At 48.7% G+C, this 14,638-nt stretch overlaps 1 protein-coding gene across 2 annotated transcripts in view; it reads right to left on the bottom strand.

Annotated features, from left to right (window-relative positions):
• The window catches only part of TTC6 (tetratricopeptide repeat domain 6), a 297,795-nt gene that overhangs the window by 80,139 nt on the left and 203,018 nt on the right, over positions 1-14,638 (bottom strand). The window lies entirely within an intron of this gene.

The following is a 14,638-nucleotide window of genomic DNA, read 5'->3' as shown; positions in this document are numbered from 1 at the left end:
GCATTACCTACAGAGGCATTACCGGGGGGATCTAAATGGGCATTACCAGGCTCTACAGGGGGACTACAGTGGCATTACCTACAGGGGCAGTACCAAGGGGCTCTACAGAGGCATTACCAGGGGGCTCTACAGGAGGAATACAGTGGCATTACCAGGGGGCTCTACAGGGGCATTACCAGGTGGTATTACCAGGGGGCTCTACAGGGGCATTGCCAAGGGGCTCTACAGGGGAATTACCAGGGGGCACTACAGGTGGCATTACCAGGGGGCTTTACAGGGGCATTACTAGGGGGCATTACTATTTGGGCACTACAGGGGCATTACCATATTGGCTACATTGGCATTACTATGGGGACATTACCATTTGGCCACTAGTACAGGGGCATTACTATAGGTGCACTGCTGAACGGGGTATTAATATGGGGGCACTGCTCCAGGGGGCATTACTATGGGGGAATTACCTTGGGTCAGGGTGCGCCAAATTACTTTCCTGCCCCAGGTGACAAAAACCCAAGTGTCGGCCCTGGCATAAGGTAGTAAATCAGGCTTCCACTGCTGTCCACATCTACAGCCACTCAGAGGTCTACTGAGATTCATCTCCTCTTGTGTGTGTGTGTTGCTGGTGGTAAGACATGAGCTCCTACCAGCTATGTGCAGCATGTACATTATCTGTGCTGTTCAGATCATGTGACCTCCACTCTGCGTTTGTCACTGACACTGGGAGGAAATGAGGGAGGCTGCTTGGGGCTGGCAAAGATTTGTAGCTTTAATGCTGCCATTTAGAAACAGGTGACAGGACATTCCATACATCACATTCGCTACCAGCACAAATTCATTCTGAAACATGGGAAATGCATATGAAATGTAATTTGCTCAGTACATAAAAATGGTTCTTGTGATTGTGAGATACTGCAAAACAGCTGCAATAAACTATTACCACTCACTCTGCTCATCCCATGCTACATGAATGTGAATACGACGAATATGAATGTTCAACTACAACTACAGCTGATTGTTCTGGGAAAACAGCATACATGGTAGCCAGGAGGGTATAGGAAGCGCTGCAAAAAGCAGCTCTCCCTCATTGCCAACTCTCCCTCATTGTCAGGGAGACTCCCTGAAATAGTAGCAATCTCCCTGACTCCCTGAAGAGTCTACCAATCTCCCTGATAGCTCCTTACCTCCATTATGAAGCTCTTATATATAAAAAAAATAACAGAGATATATACATTCAAATGGTATCATTAGTATCATTAGTTATATAAGGCACAATGGGGGAGATGTATGAAGCCCAGAAACGGTATCAGCGCACGTTAGGTGAGCTGATACGGCTTCTCCACCGATGTACAATCGGGGGTCTGGGCGGTAAATCACAGAGGCGCTATGAGCGGCAGGGCCATGTACGAACGGTCATACCGCATGACCGTTCGGCTGGCTGTAGCTGTCGTTATCGACAGCTACAACCTGGCGCTAGCCTATCTCCACAGCAGGGACAGCGCTGTCCCTGCTGCGGCTGCTGCGGGGATCTCGTAATATTTGCGAGATCCCGTGCATGCTCAGTGGAGCCGGCCGGGACAGAGACACAGCGCATCAGCATTAGGCTGATACGCTGTGCTCTTTAGCGGATAGCGCCGGAGGGGGAAGCGGCGAAGCAGGAAGCGGTATAGCGGCACGTTAAGTGCCGCTATCATACATCTACCCCAGTGATCCCTATAGCTACATGTATTTTCTGGAAAGTATCAGTGTGTTTTCATCAACAAATAGATCTTACTGACTGCTTTGGGGCTCATTTACATTTGCATGTAATGGTGCATACACACAGTCAGATATGTCAAATGAACAATTGAATGATTTTACCAATGATTTGAACGATTTAACGATTTCAGACAGAATTAAAATTAATGGAATCGTCAAAATCTGACTGCAAACATAGCTATCGTTATCTGACATGTGGGAACGCGTATCGTTCATTGTTGCAGGCCCACATGTCAGATTTTCTTTCAGATAAAATCGTTATGTTCATATCTGACAACAAATCTGACAGTCTGTATGCACCATAAGTCCATTTTATGACACGCCTCTCGGATGTAGCAGTACACGCCCACTTTATCGCGCACTCATAGGTGTTGTTTTCACAATCTCACTGAAATGCTTTTTCAAAAGTAGGTAAGTATGGTTTTGGTGTATCAATAATGTTTAATCCAATAGAATCTCTTTACATTGTGTGCCTCCTGGTCTATTCTGGCTCCACAATATTGGATATGTGATTTAATGACCTGTACAGGAGAATAAGCTACAGGAGCCAGACCCTCACTCAATAGAGACACTCAGATGATACAGCTAATTTTTCTACCCATGGATCAAACATGTATAAACATTTTCTAAGACTTCTTAGTCCAGGTTTATAATCTCACAGAAAATGTACAGTAATTGCAGCAGGATTTCTAGCACAATGAAGGACAGAGCCCCCATTTAATTGAGGTGTGAAAACACAATATGTAATAAAGGTATATACTGATAGATCTAGTTTATGGTAGGGGTGAGCGGGTTCGGATTTCTGAAATCCGAACCCCCCCGAGCCCCCCCGATCCGAGTCCGATCCGAGTCAGGCTCGACTTTTCCCGCCTGACTCGGATCTGATATCGAGGCAAAACGTCATCATCCCGCCTTCCGAGTCTCGCGGGTTTTGGATCCTATATAAGGTACCCGCGTCGGCGCCATTTTCTCACTCGGCTGTGGACAGTGAAGAGGGAGGGTGGGAGTTAGGGCTGTGTAGTGTAGTGTAGTGTAGTGCTGCTGTTGTCCACTACTTCAAAGTCCATAGGGGCTGGCTGTGTTGTGCTGTGCTGCTGTTGTTAATAGGGGCTGTGTCCACTACTTCAAAGTCCATAGGGGCTGGCTGGACTGTGTTGTGCAGTCAGTTCTCCATAGGGGCTGTGTCCACTCCAAAGTCCTGTGCAGTGTCCCAGTCCTAAAGGGGTGCTGTAGTGTTGTCCAGGGGGTGCTCTGTCCATCAGGGGTGCTCCCCCCAAGTGCTAAAAAAATAATATATTTTCTGTGTTTGTGAATTGTGTGCGCAGTAGCCGCACGTGCATCAACAAAGTAGTGACAAGCGTGCGCCTGTGTCATAAGTAAAGGGCCGGCTGGCTTGACCGTTAAAGGGTGCTGTAACCCCCAAAAGTACACTCCAGTCCAAACCAAAAAAAAAATTATTTTCTGTGTTTGTAAATTGTGTGCGCAGTAGCCGCACGTGCATCAACAAAGTAGTGCCAAGCGTGCGCCTGTGTCATAAGTAAAGGGCCGGCTGGCTTGACCGTTAAGGGTGCTGTAACCCCCGAAAGTACACTCCAGTCCAAACCAAAAAAAAATAATAATTTTCTGTGTTTGTGAATTGTGTGCGCAGTAGCCGCACGTGCATCAACAAAGTAGTGCCAAGCGTGCGCCTGTGTCATAAGTAAAGGGCCGGCTGGCTTGACCGTTAAGGGTGCTGTAACCCCCGAAAGTACACTCCAGTCCAAACCAAAAAAAAAATTATTTTCTGTGTTTGTGAATTGTGTGCGCAGTAGCCGCACGTGCATCAACAAAGTAGTGCCAAGCGTGCGCCTGTGTCATAAGTAAAGGGCCGGCTGGCTTGACCGTTAAAGGGTGCTGTAACCCCCAAAGTACACTCCAGTCCAAACCAAAAAAAAAATTATTTTCTGTGTTTGTGAATAGTGTCGCAGTAGCCGCACGTGCATCAACAAAGTAGTGCCAAGCGTGCGCCTGTGTCATAAGTAAAGGGCCGGCTGGCTTGACCGTTAAAGGGTGCTGTAACCCTCGAAAGTACACTCCAGTCCAAACCAAAAAAAAATTATTTTCTGTGTTTGTGAATTGTGTGCGCAGTAGCCGCACGTGCATCAACAAAGTAGTGCCAAGCGTGCGCCTGTGTCATAAGTAAAGGGCCGGCTGGCTTGACCGTTAAGGGTGCTGTAACCCCCGAAAGTACACTCCAGTCCAAACCAAAAAAAAAAATATTTTCTGTGTTTGTGAATTGTGTGCGCAGTAGCCGCACGTGCATCAACAAAGTAGTGCCAAGCGTACGCCTGTGTCATAAGTAAAGGGCCGGCTGGCTTGACCGTTAAAGGGTGCTGTAACCCCCGAAAGTACACTCCAGTCCAAACCAAAAAAAAATTATTTTCTGTGTTTGTGAATTGTGTGCGCAGTAGCCGCACGTGCATCAACAAAGTAGTGCCAAGCGTGCGCCTGTGTCATAAGTAAAGGGCCGGCTGGCTTGACCGTTAAGGGTGCTGTAACCCCCGAAAGTACACTCCAGTCCAAACCAAAAAAAAAATTATTTTCTGTGTTTGTGAATTGTGTGCGCAGTAGCCGCACGTGCATCAACAAAGTAGTGCCAAGCGTGCGCCTGTGTCATAAGTAAAGGGCCGGCTGGCTTGACCGTTAAGGGTGCTGTAACCCCCGAAAGTACACTCCAGTCCAAACCAAAAAAAAAATTATTTTCTGTGTTTGTGTGGTGGTGGTTGCGATGCCTGACCTTCCCAGCACTGGACGGGAAGAGGTGGCTCTTTCCACCATTTGCACGCCCCCTGCAAGTGCTGAAAGGAGCACCCACAGTCCACTTGCTGATATGCAAATTGAAGATGTCACTGTTGAAGTACAACAGGATGAGGATACTGGTGTAGCTGGCGCTGAGGAGGAAGTTGCCGAGGAGGATTCTGATGGTGATGTGGTTTGTTTAAATCAGGCTCCGGGGGAGACAGTTGTTGTCCGTGGGATGAAAAAGCCCATCATGGTCATGCCTGGGCAGAAGACCAAACATTCCACCTCTTTGGTCTGGCAATATTTCTATCCAAATCCGGACAACAACTGTCTTGCCATATGTACCATATGTAAAGGTGAAATAAGTAGGGGTAGGGACGTCAACCACCTAGGAACATCCTCCCTTATACGGCACCTGCAGCGCGTTCATAAAAAGTTACTGTCAAGTTCAGAAACTTTGGCTAAGACCGTAAGCAGTCCAGGGACACCTAAATCCCGTTGTCCTGTTGTATCCAAGCGCCTGCAAACCACACCGTCAACTCCCTCCTCGTCAATTTCCTCCTTAGTCAGGATTGGAAGTAGTCCTGCAGGCCATGTCACTGGCATGACTGACTCTCCTATCCGGGATTCCTCTGGAGGATCCTGCATTGCTACGCCTACTGCTGCCGCTGCTGCTGTTGCTGCTGCTGGGAGTCGTTCATCATCCCAGAGAGGAAGTAGGAACACCACTACTTTTACTAAACAATTGACCCTCCAACAGTCCTTAGCGAGGAGGATGAAGTACGACAGCAGTCATCCTGAAGCAAAACGTATAACTGAGGCCTTGACTGCTATGTTGGTGTTAGACGTGCGTCCGGTATCCGCCATTAGTGCAGTGGGATTTAGACAATTGATGGAGGTAGTGTGTCCCCGGTTCCAAATCCCGTCTAGATTCCACTTCACTAGGCAGGCGATACCGAGACTGTACAGAAACGTCAGAAAAAGTGTCCTCAGTGTCCTGAAAAATGCCGTTGTACACAATGTCCACTTAACCACGGACATGTGGACAAGTGGAACAGGGCAGACTAAGGACTATATGACTGTGACAGCCCACTGGGTAGATGTATCACCTTACGCAGCAACAGCAGCAGCGTCACCAGTAGCAGCATCTCAGAAACGCCAGCTCGTTACAAGGCAGGCTACGCTGTGTATCACCGGTTTCAGTAAGAGGCACACCGCCGACAACCTCTTAGAGAAACTGAGGGAAATCATCGCCCAGTGGCTTACCCCACTTAGACTCTCCTGGGGATTTGTGATATCTGACAACGCCACCAATATTGTGCGGGCATTACATCTGGGCAAATTCCAGCACGTCCCATGTTTTGCTCACACAATAAACTTGGTGGTGCAGAATTTTCTGAAAAGCGACAGGGGCGTGCAGGAGACGCTTTGGGTGGCCCGAAAAATTTCTGGCCACTTTCGCCATTCAGCGACTGCGTGCCGAAGACTGGAGCGCCAGCAAACACTCTTGAACCTGCCCCGCCATCACCTGAAGCAAGAGGTTGTGACGCGGTGGAACTCAACCCTCTATATGCTTCAGAGGATGGAGGAGCAGCAAAAGGCCATACAAGCCTATACATCCACCTATGACATAGGCAAAGGAGGGGGTATGCACCTGACTCAAGCGCAGTGGAGAATGATTTCCGTGTTGTGCAAGGTTCTCCAGCCCTTCGAACTTGCCACACGTGAAGTCAGTTCAGACACAGCCAGCTTGAGTCAGGTCATTCCCCTCATCAGGCTTTTGCAGAAGCAGCTGGAGAAAGTGAAGGAGGAGCTAAGACGGAGCGATTCCGCTCGGCATGTGGGACTTGTGGATGAAGCCCTTCATTCGCTTTGCCAGGATTCCAGGGTGGTCAATCTGTTGAAATCAGACCACTACATTTTGGCCACCGTGCTTGATCCTAGGTTTAAAGCCTATGTGGTGTCTCTCTTTCCGGCCGACACAAGCCTGCAGAGGTGCAAAGACCTGCTGGTGAACACACTGTCAGCTGAAGCGGAACGTGACACGTCAACGGCTCCTTCTTCATTTTCTCCCGCAACTGGGGCTGCCAGGAAAAAACTTAGGTATCCTAAGCAACCCGCTGGCGGTGATGCAGGGCAGGCAGGACCAAGTTTGGACATCTGGTCCGGACTGAAGGACCTGGCAACAATTTCTGACATGTCTACTGTCACTGCATATGATACTGTCACCATTGACAGAATGGTGGAGGATTACATCGGTGACAGCATCCAAGTAGGCATGTCAGACAGTCCATACCTGTACTGGCAGGAAAAAGAGGCAATTTGGAGGCCCCTGTACAAGCTGGCTCTATTTTACCTGAGTTGCCCCCCCTCCAGTGTGTACTCCGAAAGAGTGTTTAGTGCAGCCGGGAACCTTGTCAGCGAAAGGCGTAGGAGGTTGCTTCCACAGAATGTGGAGAAGATGATGTTCATCAAAATGAATTATCAGCTCTGCCAGGGAGACCAGCCTCCAGAAGGTACAGAGGGACCTGTGGTGGTGGATTCAAGTGGGGACGAGTTAATACTTTGTGAGGATGAGGATGTACACACTGAAGAGGGTGAGGAATCGGTGGATGAGGAGGATGAGGATGACATCTTGCCTCCGTAGAGCCAGTTTGTGCAGGGACACATTAATTGCCAGCTTGTTTTGTGGGGGCCCAAACGAACCAATCATTTCAGCCACAGTTGTGTGGCAGACCCTGGCGCTGAAATTATTGATTTGTTAAAGTGTGCATGTCCTGTTTATACAACATAAGGGTGGGTGGGAGGGCCCAAGGACAATTCCATCTTGCACTTCTTTTTTTTCTTTGCATTATGTACAGTTTGGGGCCTAGTTTTTCTAACTGCCATCCTGTCTGCCACTGCAGTGTCACTCCTAGATGGGTCACGTGTTTGTGCCGCCCACTCGTGTCGCTTAGCATAGTCATCCAGCTACCTCGGTGCAACCTTTTGGACATAAAAACACTATTGTGAGGTGTGAGGTGTTCAGAATAGACTGGAAATGAGTGGAAATTAAGGTTATTGAGGTTAATAATAGCATAGGAGCAGAGAAACCAACAAATTCTGTGATTTTAGCTGTTTTTATGCTTTTTTTAAAAAAAATACAGATCCAAAACACAAAACCCAGAACCCAAAACACGGAAGGGTGGTTTTGGCAAAACCAATCCAGATCCAAAACACGAAGAAAGATCCAGATCCAAAACCAAAACACAAAACACGAAAAGTGGCCGGTGCACACCCCTAGTTTATGGCATGGTCACTGTGCTTAGGACCATTGTATACGTATACTGTTTTTTATATAAGCCCCATGTAATCCATATGTCTGTAGTTGCTATGGATACATGTGATCATGACAGCTCTATAGCACACCATGCATACGAACTTTCTGACAAACCTGTTTACAGATGTCTCCTCATACAATATTACCGCAGTCACATCAAACAGCCCTTCTTGGCACGTCAGGTCCCATGTGACTTTGCTTGCGCTGAGCCTGTTTTTTGTGATGCAACAAAACCATCTCACAAGACTTGACTGGTTACTTTGATATGCAACAGTTGTATATCTGTGTGCGACTGACTATAAATCTGTATACACAGTGCTACAATGCAGTGCCACGGCTTTTCTCACGCTAGGTTCCGTTGTACAGAGTCAGACTTAGGGCCGACTTTAATTAGCCGTGAAAAGTGCCGTTTGGAGAAAAGTTTTCGCCGATTTGGACATTTCTACTTATCTCCCTATTCATTTACAGGAGTTTTTGCCTAAGCGGAAAAAAACAAGAGAAAGTTTTCTCTGTGCATAGGCAGGCAAACTGGAAGTGCAAAATCACTATTTTTGGGTGCAAATGTGGGGATTTGGTCTAGAACCCTTTGGACACCCCCCCACCTAATGACTAATCAGTCCGGTTCCTTCTCTGCAGCGCCGCGTTAGCCAGAGGCTGGAGTTCTCTTCTGAACTGCAGCTTCCGCCTCTCTCCATGCGCATTATGAGAGAGACGTCATGACGTCTCTCCCATAGTTCCGAGGAGCAGCCGGGTGGACAGGACGGCGGCAGATGCAGGAGCGGGGATTAAGGTAAGTGTTTTTTGGGCTTTTTTTGTACAAGCGGCACTACAGGGGCATTATATGGGGGCACTACTACAGGGGCATTATATGGGGCACTACTACAGGGGCATTATATGGGGGCACTACTATATGATTTCCTTTCAAATCAAGGGGGTAACGTCGGCGTATCTAAATATATTTTGGGGTAAAAGGTAAAAAAGTTCCCTGACCCCTGCTTTAGAGACATCAAAATATGCTAATACCCATTTTCATGTACCCCAAATTTCACATTAGTACTTATTTTTCCCCAAAGAAATTGCTTTCTATAATTTTTCAGCACTTATGTACATAGGCGAAACTAAGGGGTGGTCCGGGGGTGCACCGGACCACCCATTAGCTTCCACCACTGATCCGCCATGTTTTTTAATGTTATCAATGCCCGCCAGGTCAGAAACACGTTATCTCTGCTACATTGCCCGCACCTGACTGGGAGGACCTGCTTCTTGTTCCCCAGCTCCGCCTCCCTGGCTGTGGTACCAATAGGTTCAGAGCGCGGCGGTAACATCATGACGTCGGTCCGCGCATGACCATGTACAGTGAGGAGCAGAGCAGTTTCCCCGCCTGTGTGCCATCTAAATAGATGGCACACGGTGCCACCCGTGCTTGTCCGCCATCTGAGACCACCGCGGCCACTCACGCTCCCACCCACTGCCTCCCGAGTGGCAGAATGCCAGTGCGGCACACTCTGACGTTCATCACGGTCACGCAAGGCATTCTGGGAACTGGTAGTGCAGAAGGGGGAAGAAGACCCGGGACATAGAGGAGCAGCCTGAACCTGGAGGTATAGCAGCAGGTGAGTCACTGGAGGGGGGGGAGAGGGAGGAGAAGATTCACTGGAGGGGGGGTTAGGTGAGACACTGGGGGTGGAGGGGTATTACAAGATATGGCATTATGTATAAAGGACCTTACAGTGTGGTATTATGTGTAACCAGCATTACATTGTGGTATTATATGTAACAGACATTACAGTGTGGCACATAGGGGGAGATGTATGAAGCCCAGAAGCGGTATAAGCGCACGTTAGGTGCGCTGATACCACTTCTCCCCGATGTATGATTGGGGGTCTGGGCGGTAAATGACAAGGGCGCTATCTACAAGATAGCAGCGCCGATAGCCTGGGCCATGTATGAACGGTCATATCGCCTGACCATTTGGCCCGCTGTAGCTGTCGTTATCGACAGCTACAGCCTGGCGCTAGCCAATCCCCACAGCAGGGACAGCAATGTCCCTGCTGCGACGGCTGCCGGCTCCAGGCTGCACGCGGGGATTTCACAATACTTGCGAGATCCTGCACATGCTCAGTGGAGCCGGCCGGGACTGACGCCTAGTGCTGACGCGCTGTGGTCTCTAGCGGGTAGCACCGGAGGGGGGAGTTAACGCTCCCCCTCTCCGGCCGATGAGATGTTCTTACATCTCATCGGTGGTGCTTCCTGCTTCGCCTCGGTAAAGAGGCGAAGTGGGGAGCGTTATAGCGGCACAGTAAGTGCCGCTACCATACATCTTCCCCATAATGTGCAAAGGGCATTACAGTGTGGCGCATAATGAGTAAAGAGAAATACTGCCTGGCATAATGTGTAAGGGGAATTACTGCGTGGTATAATGTGTATAACGAGCACTACGTGAATGGACACTGTGGCATAACGTACATACTCTGGCAGCGCCATATTCACAAATTGTGCTGCTGTTCCCAAATCCATCCAGTCTCCCAGAATGCCAGTGGTGTCTGGCATGGCATTGTCGCGCATGGCATTCTGGGTGTGGCTGCGGGAGAGGATGGAGCAGCAGAACACTGCAGCAGGGCATCCACTTTCTGCTTGATATGCCCCTTTGAGAGATGAACAGAAGTACATCCTCCTTAATTTTTCTGTGGCTTTTTTTGGGGGGGACGGGACGGGACGCCAAAGGGAACTTTCGCCCTGAGCTCAACAAGGTCTAGAACCGGCCCTGTATATATAGTTATGTGAATATATGGGTTGGGTATGAGCAACCGGTGCTGGAAGCCTGACGCTGGCATCAGACTGTAGGTCAGAGCAGATCACTACTCCAGTATAAAAGGAATGGTGTAGTTGCCGGCAGTAAGAGCTGCTGGTGGAAAACGGTGATGAGAATGGACTGCCTTTATAATGTGTTTGTTAATGGGGGTACTTCAGTTTACTCTAGTAGTGGTCCAGTATTTGGCCAGCGCTTCCATCTGTGTCCAGCCAGTGTGTTGTTTATTACAGGGCCTTTTGCTAAGCCAGCAACTGGAGCAGTGTCTGGGCAGGTTATCAGTCCATATAGCAAGAGAGGCTGGCTATCTGGGGGTGTTTAAATTAATTAATTGGTCACCTTAACTAATGTTCGCACGATTGAGCAATTCAGTTGTTTTGTTCAGATGCTTGTGTGGGCCCGATAGCACTGGGTTTAGCTGGGCTGTTGGGAAGTTACTACGCAATAATAGTGTTTTGTCCAACCAGAGCAAAATAAAAGTTTAGTGCAGTTATTTAAGGGGCACTACTACTGCATGGTATAATGTGTATAAGGATTACTACTGTGTGATATAACGTGAATAAGTGACATGACACTACTGTGTAATGTGATGAAGGGGCACTGTTGTGTGACATATTTTGAATTGGGGGTACTCAGTGTCTCTGCCTTCACCCTCCCCGTAACTCCCCCACAGTGTTCCTGCCCTCACCCTACATATAACACCCCTCAGTGTCCCTGCCCTCACACTCCCTGTAACCCCCCCCCTTAGTGTTCCTGCCCTCACCCTCCCTGTAACTCCCCCTCAGTATCCCTGCGCTCACCCTCTCTGTAACTCCCCAGTGTTGCTATCCTCCCCCTCCCTGTATCTCCCTCACAGTATCCCTATCCTCACCCTCCCTGTAACTCCCCCACAGTGTCCCTACCCTCTACCTCCCTGTAACTCCCCCAGTGTCCCAGTCCTCACCCTCCCTGTAACTCCCCCTCAGTGTCCCTACCCTCAACCTCCTCATAACTTTCTCTGTGTACCAATCCTCACCCTCCCTATAACTCCCTCTCACTGTTCCTATCCTCACCCTCCCTATAACTCCCCCACAGTGTCCCTGCCCTCACCCTACATGTAACACCCCTCAGTGTCTCAGCCCTTATCCTCCCTGTAACTCCCCCTCAGTGTCCCTGCCCTCACCCTCCCTGTAACTCCCCCTCAGTGTCCCTGCCCTCACCCTCCCTGTAACTCCCCCTCAGTATCCCTGCCCTCACCCTCTCTGTAACTCCCCCACAGTGTTGCTATCCTCACCCTCCCTGTAACTCCCCCTCAGTATCCCTGCCCTCACCCTCCCTGTATCTCCCCCACAGTATCCCTATCCTCACCCTCCCTGTAACTCCCCCTCAGTGTCCCTACCCTCAACCTCCTCATAACTTTCTCTGTGTACCAATCCTCACCCTCCCTGTAACTCCCCCTCACTGTCCCTGCCCTCACCCTTCCTGTAACTCCCCGTCAGTGTCCCTATCCTCACTGCTCTGCCTTCACCGTCTTTGTAATTCCCCCTCATGAGGACACGGCCCATCGCAGTCAGACATGCCACCAGACACAGTGCCAAACTTCCAAGGTAGCATAAGTTCTGGTAATGGGTTGGAACTGGGAATACCATTACCAAATGTATATAAGCATATAACAGCCAATTCTGACACTTTAAGAACACAAAACACTTTTATTAAGGCTAACACTTCTATATTGATTTCTAATGTTAGTGCAGCTTTTTCTGGGGTACAGACTGATTTCCCCAAAATCTTAGAGACTTTTCGCCAGTTTCACTATTCGCCGATTTCACCTGTTTGCCCTTTCGCATCTTTTGGAATTGAATACGGAGATAAGCGAGAGCGCGCAAGGAAAAAGTATCACATAGTGGCGAAAACATAACGGCTCGGCTTTTCGAGGCTAATTGAATACGGGCCTTAGTCGGACAAAGATATACAAGTGTCACATATCAAATTAAGCAGCGCAGTATCATGAAGCAGTTTTGCCACACTGCATTGCAACCAGTGGCGGCTCCATAGGTGGGGCTACAGCGCAGTCCAAAATTAAAATTGAGGAGCCACCCCAACTGCCCTTCCAAACACTGGCAAACATCGCTGGCCGGGACTCCCCTATCTGAATTTTGGACTGCGCTGTAGCCCCACCTCTGGAGATGCCGCTATCCCCCTAGTTCCTAACCTTAACCCCTAACCCTAACCCTCCCCTAACCCCACTACTTATCATCAATATGCCGGTGGTCGGGATGCGGACGCCGGGACTCTGACTGTTGTTGGGATTCCGTCGCCGGCATTCTGAGCACCGGCATCCTGACAGCCGGGATTTAAACTACATCCCACGTGGACATGTCATCCTATGGCTCAGTTATTGCCTCCCTCAGAGGCCGGGAACCAAGACATGCTCTACATCCCTGAAAGTGGGGAATTATCTTGGCAAATTACTTTGAGAACATCCCCTCAAAACCTTTGGTAAGAAGTATGAAATAAACTTGTCTGATTTTTTTCTAAAAATCAAAATTGAGATTAAACTCCAAGAACGTTGGAATTTCCCATCTCTCAGTTACTGTAGATGTCATAGTACAAGGCAGGGGTATCCAACCTCGGTTCTCGAGAGCTACCAACAGTTCACGTTTTCCAGGTCACCCAGCAGGTGCACAGGTGTAGTTTTTGCTCACTGACACATTTGAAAAGATCCACAGGTGGAGCTAATTATTTAATTTGTGATTCTGTGAGGTGACCTGGAAAACATGCACTGTTGGTAGCTCTCGAAGACCAGGGTTGGCTACCCCTGGTCCAAGGTTTTGAATATTTATCCATTGAAGGTTCCGTCCCTACTAATGACAAGGTGAACATTACCACTTCTCTTGTTTTATATGATGGACCCCATTCTCAATATCTGAAGTCTGATTAAAATTGGGTTTCAAATATACTACAGAATCACAAATTAGGTAATGTTGTATGAACTTAGTAAAATATGGAAATTGTGTTAACATTTTGAAAACTAGAGCACTCTATTGGAAAATCAAGTAGTAGGAAATAATGTACTCTACAAACCATATTCAATCTGAAATGAGAACAACAGGGAAGGGAAGGCTCCTGCAGAGAGAGAACAATGGAGCTGATTCAGACCCGCTCGCTAAGCTGCGGACGCATGCTATGGGCGTTTATCGCCCGTCTGCACTTGCGTATTCGTCAAAATACACATGCGTGAACCAGGCACTGCGTCCATGAATCGTGCGTTCGTAGTACACAGACTGGACGCTACTTTGAGTGACAGCGCCGTTTGTGGGTGGTAACAGGGGAAGGTGCTTGTGAATGGAGGAGTGGTGATGCGAACGCAGGCGTGTCTGGGCGTCAAAACGGAGTTTTATGGGTGTGCATAATTATCTTGCGGTGGAGTAGGGTCTACCTCAAGCGCTGCGTGCAGCTCCGATGGCTCTCGATGGTTCTGATTATTCATACACTTGCTGGAGATGACGTGTGTTAAGAAAGAAAAGTGGGCGTCTATAGACTGGCGTGCGTTCGCTCTGCCGTCGCTCTCTAAGACATAGAGGGCGTCCTTACACCAGACAGTGCGATGGCAGAATTTGCATACCCGGCCCCTTTGGGCTGCGAGAGAGCGCAGCTTAGCGTCCGGGTCTGAATCAGCTCCAATGTATTTACTGGAATATGACTTATGGGGGATTACATGCCTTCTATCAGGAGCACCTTTCATACCTTGACTCATTGCTATCTCCATGATACCCTATGACAGTGTTTCCCAAACTCAGTCCTCAAGGCACACTAGCAGTCCAGGTTTTAAGGATATCCATTTTTGAGCACAGATGCTTAAATCAAATTGACTGAGGTCATTAAGTCACATGTGCTCAAGCATGGATATCCATAAAACTTGGACTATTAAGGTGCCTTGATGACCGAGGGGTTTATGTACTAAGCCTTGGAGAGAGAGATAAAGTTGACGGAGA

The sequence above is a fragment of the Taudactylus pleione genome, unplaced genomic scaffold (genome assembly GCF_031769625.1).
Source record: "Taudactylus pleione unplaced genomic scaffold, aTauple2 ptg000113l, whole genome shotgun sequence".
Lineage (NCBI taxonomy): Eukaryota > Metazoa > Chordata > Amphibia > Anura > Myobatrachidae > Taudactylus > Taudactylus pleione.
Note: the sequence above shows the minus strand (reverse complement) of the source record. Positions and strands in the feature narration are given on the sequence as shown.